This window comes from Buteo buteo, chromosome 7 (genome assembly GCF_964188355.1).
Source record: "Buteo buteo chromosome 7, bButBut1.hap1.1, whole genome shotgun sequence".
NCBI classification, from domain to species: Eukaryota; Metazoa; Chordata; class Aves; order Accipitriformes; family Accipitridae; genus Buteo; species Buteo buteo.
Window position 1 is genome coordinate 42,668,899 of NC_134177.1, and position 17,294 is coordinate 42,686,192.

General features: G+C 40.0%; 1 protein-coding gene across 3 annotated transcripts in view; it reads left to right on the forward strand.

The window, feature by feature from the left end:
• The window catches only part of SPECC1 (sperm antigen with calponin homology and coiled-coil domains 1), a 101,685-nt gene that overhangs the window by 2,244 nt on the left and 82,147 nt on the right, over positions 1 to 17,294 (forward strand). For 2 of the 3 annotated variants that reach the window (XR_012651085.1, XM_075032812.1), the window contains exon 1: positions 9,540 to 9,648. The exons of the other annotated variant lie outside the window; for it this stretch is intronic. The gene's annotated coding sequence lies outside the window, so the exon portion shown is untranslated. Of the gene's footprint in view, positions 1 to 9,539; positions 9,649 to 17,294 lie in introns of those variants that run through there. 3 annotated transcript variants of the gene reach the window in all.

Consider the following 17,294-nt stretch of genomic DNA (forward strand, 5'->3'; position numbering starts at 1 on the left):
CATGTGTAGCCAATGCATTTGATCCTCTTCCTTCACCAGGCTCTTACTGTCTGAATGCTGTCCCTGAAATCACACTTTCATCTTTGAGCTGTTAAGTCCAGTATAAGAACTTAGGTTATTTTTAACCTTGCCTAGTCCCAGATGAAATATTTTTGTTTGGTGTGAGTGTGCCTCTTTCCTGTGTAATGACAGCATTAGGTGCAGATGATCATGAGTTTTTCTACAGCCTGCAATGGACGCAATGCTCTAATGTGCTCAGCGTCTCTTTCAGCAGAGGGCAGCACATGGGGATATTAAATAATTGCATTTCACTTGACCTTTACAGTGACTCAGTCTTTCTCCCACACTTCAATATTCTCCAGACAGGATAAACCTTGGAAATAATGGGGGTTTTGTTGGAAATCCTGGTTTTGCATATGTCTCTTAGTTGTAGAGCTCCTAGGTTTTGAACAGGCCTTGGCTGTCATTTCTGGCATTGCTATTTGAAAAAAAAAGAAAAAGAAAGTCTTCATAGTGCTCAACTTTATTTTGTAAAACTGCCAGTTCCAGAGTCTTTTCTGAAGTTATCTAACTGGGCAGGAAGTGGCTGAAGGTGGAAGCCAACAATAATTAGACTAAATCAATTTTTTTTCATTCATGCCTACCTGGCTGCGCCTTTTTCCCCTTACCAGAACTGTGATGATCTAGGGGAATGCGTGGAAGAGGGGATAAATTAATGGATATTTTCATGAAAAAAGGAGAAGGTTTCAGTCACACCACAAGCCGAAGGAAGTATGGCTGCTTTGCAGTTGGTCAGACTGCCGACCTTGCCTCTTGTGTCGCAAAGAGGTTTCCAGCGGCTACAAAAGGAAGTGTGCTGGGGCCTGCTGGGCTCTGATTCTGGCAGCAATGCTTAATGTTTTCATTCTATGGTCTTCTCATCTATATATTAAGTCTGATGCTTTCCTACTTCTTATACAGGTTGTGAATGTAGTTGGTTTTTTGTTGGGATTTTTTGTTGTTGTTTAAAAGATTTTAGGTTTGAAAGGGCATGGGAGAAGTAAAGTTCTTTGTGAAATATACCTAAATTCAGTGAAGGAAAGTTGTTTCAACTTCTATACTTCCCTTGGTTTATATGAGTTTAACCAATTTATTTGTTTGAGAATGTAGTTATTTTTTTCTGCTGAGGTAGCAAGGCTTTCCATCTTGGAGAATACTGTTACTACTGTGGCAAATAGCTAAAGTACTGAAAAAAAGGTTGGATTGTAGCTAGTTGACAGGTATATGGGAGTTAAAACTGAAAAGGCATCCTGATGCTTTTTTTTTCTTTAGGTCAATGTAAGATAGACTGCAGAGGGAGGTATTTCAATAAAATCTCCTTTTAGGATCGGCAGACTTGTTCCTTGTGACTCTGTTCTGTAACTCCAGAGAAAAGGAGCAGGATGTGGGTTTTCAAGATGACTGTATGATCCTGTCCTCTTTAACATTTTGTATCTCAAAGTGCATGTCCTTTTTGAAAGTAAGGGGATTTCTTTGTGTTTGTCCCACTTCAGCAAGTTACTTCTTCCCATCTTCACAATTTCCCTAATATTACATATGCTTTTGTTTTCACCTATGAAATTCCAAATGCACTTGTGTTGTACCTCATTGTCTAAAAAAAGATCTGTATAAAGTTTCAGACATCATCATCTCCCAGGGATTTTAGCTGTTGCTATAGAAGCCTCAATTCTCTTTTGAGAGACCTTTCCAATATAAAGAAGTTGATACTGGAAGAAAGTTGTCATGGAAATATGCAGCAAAAAGAGAAAGGAAATCTCAATTTGATGACTGTTGCATAGGCTTAGCCAAGTTGGTGAAGTGGCTTTGTATCTAGAGATCTGATTCTGCAGATTCTTTGTACATTCCAGTGGACTGAAACACTACAGACTAGAACCTAAAGAAAGAGATTATTTAACATTTATATAACCAAAGATACCTCTTCAACTCGGTGAGCTTCCTGTTTATCCAGATTCAAGTTTCCTCACTGCATAGTAACATCTAAAAAGCAGTATGACACTGTTCTTTAGGCTACCCAACCCTCCAGACGGGGAGACAAGGTCCCTTTGGAGCTGAGTTTCTGGCTGCGTTGCAGGAACGGGGCTCATCGGTTGCCTGGTGTCAGGCCATTGGGGTGGGTGCAGAGAGCAATGGTATCTGCAGCCGCCACCAATGTTTCTCTATTGGAAGGAACCCCCTCCAGGTGATGTTGGTAGGCCAGGGAATTTCCAGCAGCCTGGTTCTAATGTGGGATGAGCTGCAGCACAGCTTTTTATTATACTTCTGGCAATGACTGTTCTGAAAGGATTTATAGAGCCACCACTATTGAAATGAGGCTTTCAGAACCAATTTTTAAATGACTAACTAAAAATAGTTTATTCTGCAAGCTTCAGTGCCATGTCAGATTTGAACAGGAGTCCTTTGTGTCCGGCTAAATGGTGGTATAAGCAGATCCCTCTCCATAAATTTCTTGTCCACTTATACCATCACTAACCCTGGTTGGTTCTCTGGTTTCAAGCTTTTTGTGTCTTTCTGAGTAAAGCCTCCTGATATCTAATAGATGTGATTATGAGTGAGCTGCCTTTAAATATCTATTACCAGTGTCACCATGGTAACTGCTGTAAGAGTTTCTTGCTGGTAGAAGGTTTCCAGCTCCCTGAGATACAACAGGGCAAAACGCTTAGGCTGTTGTTTTCATGGTTTGAATGAGATCACACACAATATCAAAGAGGAAAAAAAGCCCCCATATTTCTTATTTTTAATGACAGTGAATGTTAATGGTACTGAAAGGAGTAAGATTGATTCTGGAGTCTGTCCTCGGATCAGAGAATAGAGGACAGTTACACAGGTAGTGACAGACCAAGCTTTCCCTGGAGAGCATGCCCTCATCAGCAAGCTCCTGTAGGAATAGGAAAATTTCACTCTCCTTGACTGAGCCAACACTTGGCCTTTCTTTTGATACCATCAACAAATGAACTAATTAATCCTAATGCAGGATGCAAAATCGTGATATTCCACTTGCCACAGGAGCAGGCAGAGTTGTTGAGTGATTCAGTGTGAAGTACAAAAAATTGAGCTGGCTTGTGTGTTCTCCTTTCTCTGTATGACCAAACTACTATTTTTTTTTTGCTCTAGGCTTCATCTGCTGTGTACCAGGCTAGCAGTGTTAGTTGAGCAATACCCAGAGCGACTTACCTGCTGTCCTGAATTTCCTAATCTTCCCCTTTCCTTCTCTCATCTGCTTTCTTTCCCAAGTTCTTGTCGCTTGGCCAATCATCCTCTCTTGCTCTGTAATTACTGCTGTTTCTATAGGCTTCTCCACGTGGCAGGTTCATAATGTCCCTCATACTAACCCTGTCACCTCAGGGGGTTGTTTTGCTTTCATTTATTTATTTATTTTATGGTAAACAGGTCACAAACTCCATAGGATACTTCTTCCTTTTCATGCAATCTGTTCTCTTGCTTCATTACCCCCCTCTTTTAGTATCTGCTGGAGATCTTAAATTATCGCTTGCTTTTATGGAAACTTGGAAAGCTGAGCACCTATTTCTGCTGCTCTCTCGCTTCATTAGCTGTGCCCGCTGCTTTTGGCATTTAGGCCTTTTACCTTTCGGTAAGGGAGGCTTCCATTCATGTAACGGGCTGTTCAGTGTAGCTGTTCTGTACAAGAAAATGGGAGGCTGATCTTACAGACCTTGAGGAGAGGTGCAGTTTGCATTCGCTTTCTGCATTTGTGTGTGTGGACAGCTGACATGACAGAGCCAGAGCAAGTGGTACTGTGCACCTCTGATGGAAAGAGTTCGGCCTGTCTGGAGAATGAGTTCATGCTGATGAAGCGCTGATATTTGTCCTTACCTGCCTCATAGGCAACATGATCCACATACTAAGATCTTTTTTTGCCGAGCTTAAAAGTGCTCATAGATGATTTTACTTATAATGTTTATTGTGTGCCAAATTTGGACTGATGGTTTAAAATCTTAAGTAATTATGATTACTAACCAAGAAATGCAAGGAAAGAAGTCCTGAAAGCAGAACCTGGATCTCAGAATGGACTTTGCTTCCATTATACCACTGCATGTTTCTTAATAGTTATTCTGTAATACTGCAGTTAATACTGGGAGGATCTCAGTGTTTGGGTACTTCAAATTTCAGCTGCATGGTTAAATTTCTCAAGTGTGCTAAGTTGATTTAAAAGTTTAAGCAGCAGCAAACATGTTTGTTCATACAAGCTGTCTGGTAGCAAGGAATTGCTGAACTTTAATTGAGATTCTCCCTTTTTTCTGGATTTGCTTATGTCACCAAAGCCAGACTTTTATACTCTGATTCTGGGTGCCTATGTATAACAATATGCATGTTTTTCGCAAAACTGCTGATTTATTATACGGGAGCTAAAATCAATGGGCGCTGTAGATCCTTACTAGCTTGTGATATTTTGTCAGTAATTTAGGTGCCTTTGTTTCCCTACCTGTAAAATAGATGAGTTATTAAGCTATTGCAATGATTAGCTGATTCTGTTCAAGTAATCTGTAAAAGATGCAGAGAGCAAGAAGACAGAAACTCCAAACATTGCTGTATGGGGAATCAAACCCTACCAATAGCTTTTTTTCTGAAATCCTGATCTACATTAGAGGTCTTGTTCGTCTCCTGGGACTTGAACTCCTTGTGCTTCATCAGTTTTCTCCGTTAATTTGTCCTAGTTTTTGTTGCTGCTGGGCTCCCTGTGATGCACTCTATGCATCTAGGCATACCCCACAGTTCTGTTCATTCAGGGCCTGTCAGCAGTTCCAGTGCAAGTCCCTCTGAAACAAAGCTGACAACTCAGGTCTTTTATTTGCATTACCCTGAAACACACCAAAAAGTTCAAAGCAGTGGGGCATTCCTCCACCATCCTGTTGGGGTTTTTTAATCCTAAGGCAGCCTGCAGCACACATCTTTTCCAGTCCTTAATTTTCCTGCACAGCTCTTCATTGTCAGTGATCAGCAAAAATTTAATGAAATTGTTCTCTGTTCAAGGCTCCTTAGTGTTTCTAATGGATATCTGTTGTAATTCCTTTCCCGTTAGGTGATAAAATGCAAGCTTTTCCAGCATGTGATCCCTCTCAGACAATAAACAAAGGGAGCAAGTAGGGTTGTGCAGTATTTTGCCTGTGTAGGTAGTAAAAACTTGCTGTGCTACTTGAATATGGTAATTCTCTATGAATTGTTAATGAATTCACATTATAACTTATATATCAGAAAACTAACAGTGAAGAATAATAATGAATGGAGATATTTCCTTTCCCCTAAGTCTTTCATTTACTCATTGAAATAAAAAAAATAAAAATCAGTTAAGTAAAAAAGAACACTGAAAGTCTCACCTTCCCCTCTCAGGGAAGAGCACTGAGTATTGTCTTTTTCACATATTTGGATTTATTTGCATTTTTAATAGAAGGGTGACTGCAGTAAAGCTATGCTTGGTTTGGGCTGTCTCTCTGATGCCTAAGAAAGTGCAGACATTTGAAAATTGCAGAGAAAAATAAACTTCAGATAAATGTGTGCAAAAGTGATCAGAGACTTTTATTTTAAATATATGAAATACAATGAATATTCCTTTACCACAGATTTCCTTCCCCATTTTGCCTTGTTCTGTGGGTTGGGTTGTGGGGTTTTTTTGGTAGATAGAGGTCTGTTAACTCTTCAGTGTTCTACTTGGAAATGACAGAAATACTGAAAAATGCTGGTGCCTCTTACAGACTCTTACTTTTGAAACAGGCAGTTTCCTAATTCTATTTTTGACTTAGTGGCTGTTCCCTTGGAAATTTTAAAGTTGTTGTCTGGTCTTTTGAAATTTTGGCAATAGGCACCGGAGGAAGCTGTTTTTCTTGTCTCCTATAGCACTCCATGTTCCATAAAACATATCTGCCTTTTTTCCAAATTTAATGATTCTAGTCTCTTCCAGCAACAAATATTTTCTCTAGTTGCAGGTCAAAGCTGGTAGCCATGCCACAGGCTGAGCTCCTCGGGTATATGAGTGCGAACATGAAACTGTATAATAGTCTCTTAAAAACATTGGGGGTGGGGTGGGGTGGAATCTGAGTTCTCCAAGTCAGTGCACACAGCTTTCTTGCACTGGCGAAGCCTTTTTGGCAACAGTTCCAGGAGTTCACTCTATATCCACCCATTTGATCAGCATCATCTTGTTAACTGAACAGCAGTTGTTTTTGTCAAAGTGAAAAGTGGTGCCCCGTGATTCATTCTGCAAATGTCCACTAGCTGCTTGAACTTCCTGACTTCTGTAGTGGAACTGAGAAAATAAAGAAGTTTGTATCAGTTATGTACAAAGAGGAAGAAAGCGCGGAGTAAATGCTGTCCCAAAGCCATGGCCTGACTCCACTAATACTCGCTGTCTGATGCAGACTTTCCTTTGTAATTACTTTTGGTTTAAAACTCCAGACAGTAATGTTCCAAGCCTTATAACTGAATTAGAGACTTGCTTTAAAAAGACATTGTTATTGACATAATAGCCTTGTTTATGGAATTTCTCTCCGTTGTAATTAAGGTTGTTGCATGCACAAAAGCAGTTAAATATAGCATAAATATCTGTAAATGCAAAGATATTTTAAATCTTGTTCCTTGTGTGAGCCTTTTTTTCCACACTCTCTTTATGTGCATTTGTTTCTCAAATAAGCTATGCTACTAGAAATTCTGCCTTTTGTCCATTCTATTAAGTTGTGTTTCATCCATATTCATTCTTGTAAAATTGCACAGGCAGTGCATGTTGCAACATAAAGCATTTGAATTCCTCAAATGCGGTATTTTAAAGGTGTATTGATTAGTGGGGTTTGGTCTTATTCTCTCATACCTTGTTGCAGAGTCGTGGGAGCTAGTGGATTGAGCAGCATGCAAGCAATATGCTCACTGTTATTTTGTCTGTCAACCAAATATACCAGCTGGGTGAGAACCTGGCAGATTCTTTAAAAAAGTTTATATCACTACTTGAAATTGTTTTCTCATCCTGGCTGTGTGAAAGTAATTATGGTTAAGGCTCTGGACAGGCCATAGGCTTTCTCTGAGTCTGGCCAACTCATTTTAGCTGTCTGTTTCTGGGCTCTTTGTTCATTAAACAGAAAGGCAATTTTTCAATTCAGAAGGTTTTGTGCTGGTTAATTCTTTGGTCTAAGTAAAGAGATCAGATAATTATAGCAATAAGTGCTACCAGAAAACCTCTAAATAAACAAATGTACTGTCTGGTCTTGTTGGCTTTGGGGAAATTGTATGCCACTATTCCAGCCTGTCTACCAAAGCTGAAGCATGTAAATGCTGTGACTGTCTCCTTATGTCCAAGAATTGTCATTTTTAGGTTTTGCTCAAGTTATATTTATCAAAGCTAAAAATACCTTTGCGAATGAAATATAGTAGCTCATCTTCTCTCCCCACGCCCCTCATTTCAGTTCTTTATTTCTCTTGGCTGAAGGATAGGAAAACCTATTGAGCTGACAATGCTGCTCTCCCATTGAGCCCATATGAACTCACCAGCAATGGCAAAGAGATAGTGTGCTGCAGTCCAAAAAGTGTGCACGTTTTCTTCAGACAAAGAAGCTTTTCAGCAAGGTGTATGCAACTGATGTCCCTTCCGTTTATGAGTTCAGGGTCCAGGGACCTGCAGTCGTTTGCTTCCGAGTCAGTATTTTTCAGCTGTATCTCTTCAGTTTTGAAGGTGGTCCATAATAAAAGCAGAGGGAGGGACTTGCAGTCCCTCCGCTGGGTACCTAAGTGACCTCTTTGCCTATGCATGCATCACTGAATGTAGTGTCACTTCCTCAGGGAGGAGAAACACAGTGTATGTAGATCACACTATCTACAAGAACTTTGTTAACATGAATGACAAAGTACTGCCTTCTTAGCTGAGCTATGAATAATCTCAAAACCTCTAAATGTTAGACGTATAAAAAGTACGGAATGGATAAGTTCTTCCACCTGTGATCACACAGCCTGTCCTCGGGTACTGAAGAAACTGGCAGAGTCGGCTGGATAGAAGGATTGATACTGCGGGTGTCAGTGAACTTGGAATAACATCTGGCATGATTGGGTGAATGTTTAGGGACTTATAACTAATAATGTATCCTTGATACCTGCCAAAAATAGACCATTATCACATGCTAAATAAGTCATGGTGTGGTTGTCTTCTTATTCTGGTGTTTTAAGATCTGAAGGCAAGAGTTTCACACTCTTAAGAATATAATGAGAAAGCTGGATCCCAAATCCATACTTTCAGAAGGGATTCAGCTTGGACTCAGTCTGTGTCTTAAGGTTTGGCCACTCTGAGGTAACAGTAGTGGTGCCAACACTGAATTGAAACGTAAATTTGCTCTTGGCATAACATTAGCTTCCTTAGAGTAAGGGGTTCCAGAGGGTGCGGTAAGGTTGAACTATTCAGGTGCAGCAAGTCTTTTAAGGCTCATATTGTAAATCTTCCGTATCTCTCTATTATGAGACTACTATTGTAGCATCAACATTGCTTATATACTAGGTTCACACTGCTGGGAAAGGATCCCTGCAGTTCAGGAGAGAATTCCTGATCTGTAGTCACAGTCGGAATGTCTTGGGTCAGAGACATCAGAGAGTGAATAGCCCCCCCTCTGGACACAGTTGAACGAAAAGCCCAGTTCTAAACACCTTAGGTTTCTGTGTTTGAAATTTAGATTTGGATTTGATTTCTCTTTGCATTCCCTCTGTTTCTTCTAACTTGATACTACCTTTGCCTGCTTTAACTCTGTTAAGATCTCTGGCCCTTTCTTTTTTGTTTTCAGACACTAAATTATCTTCAGAAAGCTTAAGAAAGAGGAACGATCTTGAGCATTGCTCACTCTTGTCCCTTATTTGCTCTCTTCTAAATAAAGAACAGATTGACACTTCTTGGACAGCTCAAGAGAAGTCACTCAGGATTCTAGCTACTTCTTGTGTAAAAACCTCTGTCTTAATGTATCTTCCTTCCCTGCACACACACACTTTTCCACTTTTTTGAAGCAATGATGGAGGCAAGGGAAATGTCGGAAGGTGTCCTGGCTGTGATTGCTGGCACTCTGGGGGAGAGGTTATTAGCGTGGAATACAAAAGCTTCTGAAAGCTGCTTCTGTGGTTTCCTCTGAAAAATGCCTTCTTTCTATGGCTACCTCCTTGCCCTTCCTACATTGTACGTACCGCATGTTTTTACTTGATTGGATCATGCAGACTAGTCTGGGTTTTATGCTCTCTGCCAGTGTCCAGTTCTGCTGTTGGGGATGATGGGATACTGAAAGAAACTCTTTGTCTGCTCTACGGATTGAAGCATCTCAGTGTTTTGGAGGTGGGATACAAATAGCTTGCTTGCATAAATCCTCCTTGCTTTGATGAAAATATAATATTTCTCATTCCCTTGAGTAAGCAAGTGTGCATATGTGTGTGCGTGTGTGCTGAATGCCAAAGCGCTGGTGAAGCCAGCTTGCTTCCGTATGTGAATCATTTCTCAAGCAGCTCTCTGTGTCTCGTTGCAATGTGGTTTTCCTCTCAGGGAAGCACTCAAGCCCTGAATTTTCAGTCTGGCTTGCACATGCTGTCAGAAGCTGGTGGGAGACAGTTTTCTTTTTAATGCAGAAAAGAGGACAAGCTTTTACTGTAAGTATTTTAATATCTTTTATTTTTTAAGGTGGGAACTGTATTACCTTTAGAAGGGTTCTAGGATCAGTAATGTATTCTTAGGGTGAATGGACCTGCTTTGCTCAACACTTTTTTTCCTAGTATCTCACTCTAAAACTAAATTGCATGCAAAAAAATACGTATGGTGCAAACAATTCTGCATTAGCTGAAAATGGGCTTGAGGTGGTCTAAAACCCATCACAACAGCAAGAGTCCCACTGTGTGAGTCTGTGAGAGCTGGCTACTGTATTTTTCTTCTGCTCTGCTACAGATCTAGTGACAGAAGGGTTGAAAGAAGAAGTTGTTTCTGTGCCTGTTTCTGCTTTCTTCTCTAGCAATTTAAGGTTGTGCTCCAACAGTTAAATGAAGCAGGAACATGAGCGGACTTTCCTCTACTACTGCATGTTCACATAGTCCAGTCAAGAAAGGGCAGAAAGGAACAAGGTGCTAAGCAAATAGGTTTGACAGCTAGCATCTCTGCAGGGGTTCAGTGAAAGCACTGGGGAGCATGCTAGACGAGTACCCTCTTAAAACACTACAGCAAAGAGCTGCTCGGATTCTCAGCAAGACCCTTTAATTGTAGCAGTTTAACAGTTGTCCTTAAAATTGTACTGTGGACTGAAGCTTGATCATACTACTACTAATAATAATAGCATTTATATAGCATGTAATATGGCAAAGTTGTAGAGATGTAATTAAGTCCTTTATGTGTAGCAGTAAAGGATTACTGGTAGAACTGGTTTGAAAACAGGGATTCTCTACCCCCTTCTCTTGTACACGGTTTAAGTTCTTCTAGATGTCCCCTACTAATCCATTCTGTCTCACCTCCGAAAGGGACTGTTTTGCATGTTCCTCTTCTACTCTTCCTAAATTATAAAGTGCTCTCTGCCCCTGTAACCTCAGCAGGAGAGAGAGGATATTTGATTTGCTGAAATACAGTGTTCTTTGCACAATTTGACAGATAACTAACACAAGAATACCTCATCCTAACATGCACACATGTATGTACTATCCCTTCCCTTTCCAGTTCAGTTCTAAAACAATTTAATTTCATTAGTAGCCCACCAAGGTGGGTCTTTCAGTCCATCAGTGGTCCCCTAAGTCACAGTTGTAAACCACTGATACTGTTGCCTAGATCTGTTCTGTTTCTGTTCGGTATGAATATTCTTAAAATGCGGAAGTCCTAGTTTCTCCTGCAGTTTTAGAGTTGTGTCCTCATCTTTGCAAGAACCCTTTCTGTTAGAAGTTCACACTGTCATTCATATAAATGTTCAGAAGTTCCCAGTTTATTAACTTTAATCAGTGATCTATTCTGCACTTTAATATAAGATAAATATCCCTCTAAGGGATAGCTTCCAGATCTTGATTATTTCCCTGCATTGTGATGGTTTGAAAATGGGAGTCGGTGAAACATCCCAGCATGTGGCAATCTATGTGAGGCTGCTCACTTGCGTGCTGTGTGACAGATGTTGATTTATCTCATTTTTACTTTTTTTTTTCCTCTGAGGGTTCCTTTCCAAGGCACATGCATGAACCTATCTTCATAAATATGCTTTTTAGTGAACAATTATGATCCCCTTTTTATAAATGGAAAAACTAAGGCATAGAAAGCTTACATGGCTGAGGTAGTACAATAAATCTCTGCTGGAGCTGAGGATAGAATTGGGTGGAATCCCAAGCCAGCACATTGACTGCGATATCATCCCTCCGCACTTTGAGGGGACGGGGAACCTGCCAGTCTGTGTGCATGTACCAGTCAGGATTACCGTGTAGCCACGTGCTGTGTGTCGCAGTCTGCCATTCCAAAAACCGTCATCGTTCCTTCTCTTTCTTGTAGATGTATCTACCGTCTATGCTACAGAAAAATGTAATGGCAGGTAATTATCAGGCAAACCACTTGTAATTATTCTTAATTTCTTTAGCAGTTATATAACTCTTGCTCTATCTAAAATAAAACCTTCTTTTCTTCCTTCTTGTGGGTTGGCAAAACATGAAGTGTTAACCGTATGTGTCACTTGCTTTGTGCTGTATTCACTGGGACAGTAGTTCAAAGAACCTGGATTAATGAGCAGTAGCTACCTTGAAATGGTTCTAAAACATTTTGTTCTCAGCACGCAATATACTGAACATTAAACCCATCTCTTCAGGGCAGAGTCATATTGGGAAAAGCCCAGAGTGACCTAATTCTTTGCGATTCTAACATGGTTGCAACTTCAAAAGGAAGTTTGGAATCAGTGCATCATTATTGCCCTTCCTGAATCTTCCCTTTGACTTAGGTCTCCAAAGGGTGGATGTTAGCACTATGTAAACCGATGCACTTTCCCTGCTTGCCATACATTGAAGTAATGAGGGAAGTACAACTTATAAAAATGCATTCTCCAAATTCTGTAGTGTGGAATCACTTCCCAGATGTAGTTTTGATGTGACTTGATAAAACTTGGAATTTATTGCATAACCTCTATGTATGCTTTCCGCCACTACACGCTTTCATGTACACTCTCCCAGTATGAGAATATGCTGCCCCTGCCCGCCTTCCTACAAATGCATGTTGCCACTCTACCCTTCTGATGATGGTTTTTTCCTTGTGCGCATTCATCAGTAATGCGATGAACATGATTCAGAATTGCCACATTTAAATCTACATCTCTGCCCTGGAGTTAGTGAAAGATCATATCAGTCTTTCGTCCTTTCAATCTTACCAAGACAACACAATCTACTGAAACCAGAGAAGCATGGTGGACTGTTTATTGACAGCCAGCATACAATTGTGCTTCATGGCTTTTTCAGGTGTGACGCCATGCAGCTGGTAGCGGCCACTGTCCTTCTGGAGGGCTAATGAACAGAAAATTACAGATAGGTTGGGATTTTTGTTTCCTTATCCCCATGTTGTTTATAAGATCAGGGGTCATAGGGAGGTAGCAAAGCTTTTCTTGATATATGTAATGGTGACTGGTTAGGTAATCAGTGTGAGGAAGGAGGAGGAGGAGATTGAATATCCATGTACAAACAGCATAATTTAAATTACAGGAGGAGCATGTTCCCAGACATTTCAAAGTACAGCTTTGGCTTGATTTTTTAAGCATCAGTCCCTGTGGCGGATGACAGTTCTGGGTATTTTATCTACAGAAGTAGCAAAGATACCTGTATTTTCCTGTCTTATAAATGGCCAGTAATATGGAACAAGGACAAGAGAAATGCAGCTAAATAAATCCTTTGTCCATATGCACATGTGAGGATTTTGTTGTAACTTCTGCATTTTTTTCATGGGATCTAACTAAGAATAAAAGATTCACAAATCCAAAACTCCATGGAGAATTTCTGTGGAGGAGGGTGGGCAGAAGGTTTTGCAGTGCTGTCATCTGTCCATGCCTGGCAAAGTCATCAGTGACTCTAACGGTTGCGGTGGGAAGAGGATTATATTTTAAGCAATGTTGAGACATGGAGTTTTGCAGTTGCTGACCTGGACTCTGGCGGTCTTGTTGGAATGGTTTCGGAAGCTGAGTTGATGGCCAGAAACCTGTCATTTGTGGCTGTCTGGAACTGTCCTCACCTAGGCCATTTCTGATGTAGTTTAGACGTCCTTGTAACCATTCAGTGTATTTATGTACTGGTTAATAAATATCCATTTTAGAGAATTACAGTAATCAGCCTAAGGAAATAAGCATGAAATGCTGTAAACAACACAGAAATGCAAGATTGTTTCTTACGATTGTAACCACAGGTAAAGTAACTTTGTCTCTGGGAGATCCAAGGGAGTTTCCATTGTCTGTGTTCCATCTGATACCATGAAGGGAAGGGAAAAAAGAACTGGCTCTGCAGAAGTTGCTTATACTGTAGAGGAAGTGAGCCATGTACCCTGTAAAGAAAATTCTCATCTGATGCCATATTAAAAGTGCTTTTCTGAGTTGTTTGGGGTTTTTTAAAGAGTCCTACAGAAGAGCAATTAAAACAAACAAGCAAAGCAAACTAAAACCCAAACCAGTAATTTTCATATGAGGATATAATCTTCGGGCAACCTTAGCATAATGAAGATTTTTGGAGATGTGACTCTTAAACTATATCAGAACCACTGATGCTTAAATCCTGGGACTGGTATTTTGTTTTGTATTTTCCCAATTATTAGCTGGGTGACCTTGGGCATGTATGTGTCTTAATTTCTGTGTATTTGTTTTATATCTAGAAATTATCAACATTTTTAACACCTTGTAAAAGCACCTTGATTCTATAAATGCCTAGCTGTATATATATTTTTCTTCACTCTTGAAAGTAAAAAACAAAACAAAACAAAAAACCCAAAACCAAAAAACCCCCAACCTGCCAAACAAAAACCTAAAACTATCTTTGCTTGAGGCATGCATAAAACCAGCAGAATTTGCCCTGTTGTAGCATGCAGTCTGGACATGAAAATTTCCAAGTGATGTCTTGTCTCCTGGTACTTTACCAGCAACACATGAAGATTCAGCTGCAAATGAAATTGGAAAGCAAGTCTGCTGAGGCAGACCAGAGGAAACTGCTGCTCAGTGTTTGGGGTCAGGTTTATAACTGATTCTCTTTCTCTGGCCAGCAAAAGCAAGATGAGCCTTTGAGATGAGGTTTTGGCCAATGGGCATATCTTGTCTGTTTCTTTGAGTTGTGTTTGGGTGGAAGAAGGTGGTCTGCCTTGTGGTTTTTTGGTTTTGTTTTTTTTTTTTGTGGGGCCTTTTAAATCCAATTCTAATGAAAGTTAAGCTTTGTACCAGCAAAAATCCAGCAAGTATCTCCACTTGGAGGAGTAATGGAGGAAGGCGGCACTGAGATAGCCTCAAAGACACTAAAAACAAAGTAACAGAAACTAGAGAAAAGAGAGGATGGATGAGGTAGATACAGAAATACTACACAGCTGAAAGGAGCAGATGCCTAAGGAAAGCTGCTAAAGATGACCAAAAGAGAGTAAACAGTTTGTTTTTATTGTTAGCCCAGTCTTATTTCCAAATTTTTATCTGTGCCTTCTATCTCCAAGTTACCAGTTACTGTATTGGACTTACCAACTTCCCTGGTTTGTGACCCTGGCTTGATTCCTGATATTGGCTAAGAAATCAAGATGAGTCATATGGAAGCATCTGTCAAGTCTAAAAATTGTTGTTTAAAGTGAATTGATGTGAAAGGCAGAAAAGAATTCTATTTTAGCCCAGCTGGCTATCCTGCCATATAGCTTCCTACACACCACTAGAAAATGCTTTACAGTTTACTGAACTTGTTAGATATTTCTACGTTCCAGTTGATAGTTTGTCTGAAAATAGCAGAGATTGATTAGGTTGGAAGGAAAATAGTATAAGCATGATGCAGATTTTACATGCTAAAAAAACCCCAACAAACCCAAACCAGAAGAAAATTGTGCTTTGATTTCATGAGAATGTGTAATAAAGGTTCTGGAATAGTCTGACCTTTTGATGTAATGAAAAGTAACTGAATTACAGGAAAATGGCACTGGGGACTATGGGTTTTAACCCACCAGTGTCACAGACTTCTGTCCTTTGAGACTCCTATCTGCAAAGTTGGTACTTCTGACCTCGTTTTTCAGAAATGCTGGGCATTCACAGGTCTCAATGAACATGCCATCTGGTACATTACTCTCCAGATCTAGTAATGAGTTTTCATAATTCTTTTTTTCACTCTTTTTCCCAAAGCAACTTGAATGACTCTGCTTTAATTTGACTGTCCTGTTGAGCGAGTAGTGTTATGAACAGACATGAGAACCAAAACCTAAATTGTGTAAACTATGTGGGGTACAGATAATTTGTATCTCTAGCCCCCAACAGGGATTTTCCTGTGTAACTTCATTTCTGCAGATACACTAATAATTTTTATTTACTTAATAGTGTAACTGCTAAGTTTCTTGACTGTGAAATAATATTGCTTGTCATCACTCTATTCTTTTTAGTTATTCAGAGTAAAATAGCTTTTAATAGTCAGCAGAATGTGTTTCCTAGAAGTTTGTTCTACAGGACTGGTGAATTATTCCTTTGATGGATAGCCAAGCCTTAAGATCCAAGAGACCTAGCATTGTTTCTGCTGATGCTGACTGCCTGTGAGAGTGAGGATAAATTCTTAATCCAGTTTTTCTAGCCATAAAATGGGAATAATTCTGGACTGGTTCTAAAGATTTTTATTAATAAATGTGTGTGGACTGACTAATGAAGACATGTCTACATTCTCAATCTTTAATAAAACAATAAAATTTCAAGTAAAATGGACTATCTTTCCACTGTAAAACTTCTGCCAACTGCCAAAATAGCCCCCATCAAAATTTTCCCAATACCCTTTAAAAATACCAGCAAGAAAGGATGAACTATATAGCATGGCCTGAATTTTTAAAAACTGTGATGCCTGCAGGGAATTCTGATGATTACTGAGAGAAAAAGCTCTGTCAGGACCAGCTTTACATTTTTATAAACCCTCTGATTATCTCATTTGCAGCACCTGTTTCAGAGGAGAGGCGTATTCAGAGACCAGTGCTTTTGAGTGTAAAAGATTTTGAAAACAAACACCCCTCGCCCCCCCCAAACTCCTGCAGTTTGGAAGTGACTGGCCATAGAACTGATTTTGCTGCTCTGAAGCTACATATTGTTGGCATGAACCTCCATTTATTTCACCATGGAGCTGCTGCTTATCTTCAGTTTCTACATGTTTTCAGAGTACAGCTCCAAGCAGGGCATGTTACAGGAATTTAATTATGGCCTGCTAGTGACCTGCTCTGGCTGATGCCAAAGAAAGACAGACTTTGAATCTTGGGATGGCAGCATTCTGTTTGCTTCCTAAGGAAAGTTCCCTGTGAAATGTGAAGAAAGAAATTAAAAATAAAATCATAGAGCTCCAGGCGTTGCTTAAAGCGAGTCATCTTCCGGGAGAATGAGCAGAAGCATGTCTCATCTGAAACATATTGAGACATAATGGGTGTAACACTAGTGATTTTGTCACTGTATTTGCAAAAGCATCTTGGTTGCATCTCTTGTGGAAGGCTGCTTCTCTTTCAGATTTCTCTGGGTAGCCTAGAGGTCAAGTCATAATCTCTCTGGGGTCCTTCAGAAGGAAATGCTGATATTTAGTTAAAATACAGTAGACTTCTATCAATATGTACTAAAGCCCCTGGGAGCCATTACCTGGTGACAGTTTCACAGATGCAGAAATGCAGATAAACAAGGCTTGGAAGGTTGTGTGTGAAAGGGTATTGAACGATATACCCTGTTATAGTAGTTACAATACGAGTACATATATACTACCTCTGTCCTGACTTGTGAAAGGGACAGTCTTCCAAGATCCACTCAGCTGTGATAAGTTAGTGGTGATCCCATTCCCAAGCTCTCGTTCAAGGATAGTTTCTGGCCATGATTGGCTACTTGCAATGTAATTTCTGCTGGCTCACAAGGATGGTCTCTGCAAGCTACTGTTACCAGCCTTGGCCTGAAAATCACATCAAGGAAGCAGAGGCTGCCATTTAGTTGTTGCACTGCTGTGACAAACTACTGCCTTGTTTAAGATTTGGGACAGAAGGGTATATTTGAGGTGTCTTTTAACCTGAGCTTCTTCAAAAACTGCCGTCATTATTATCTGATATATTTGGTGGACTTGGCAGTGTTAGGTTAACA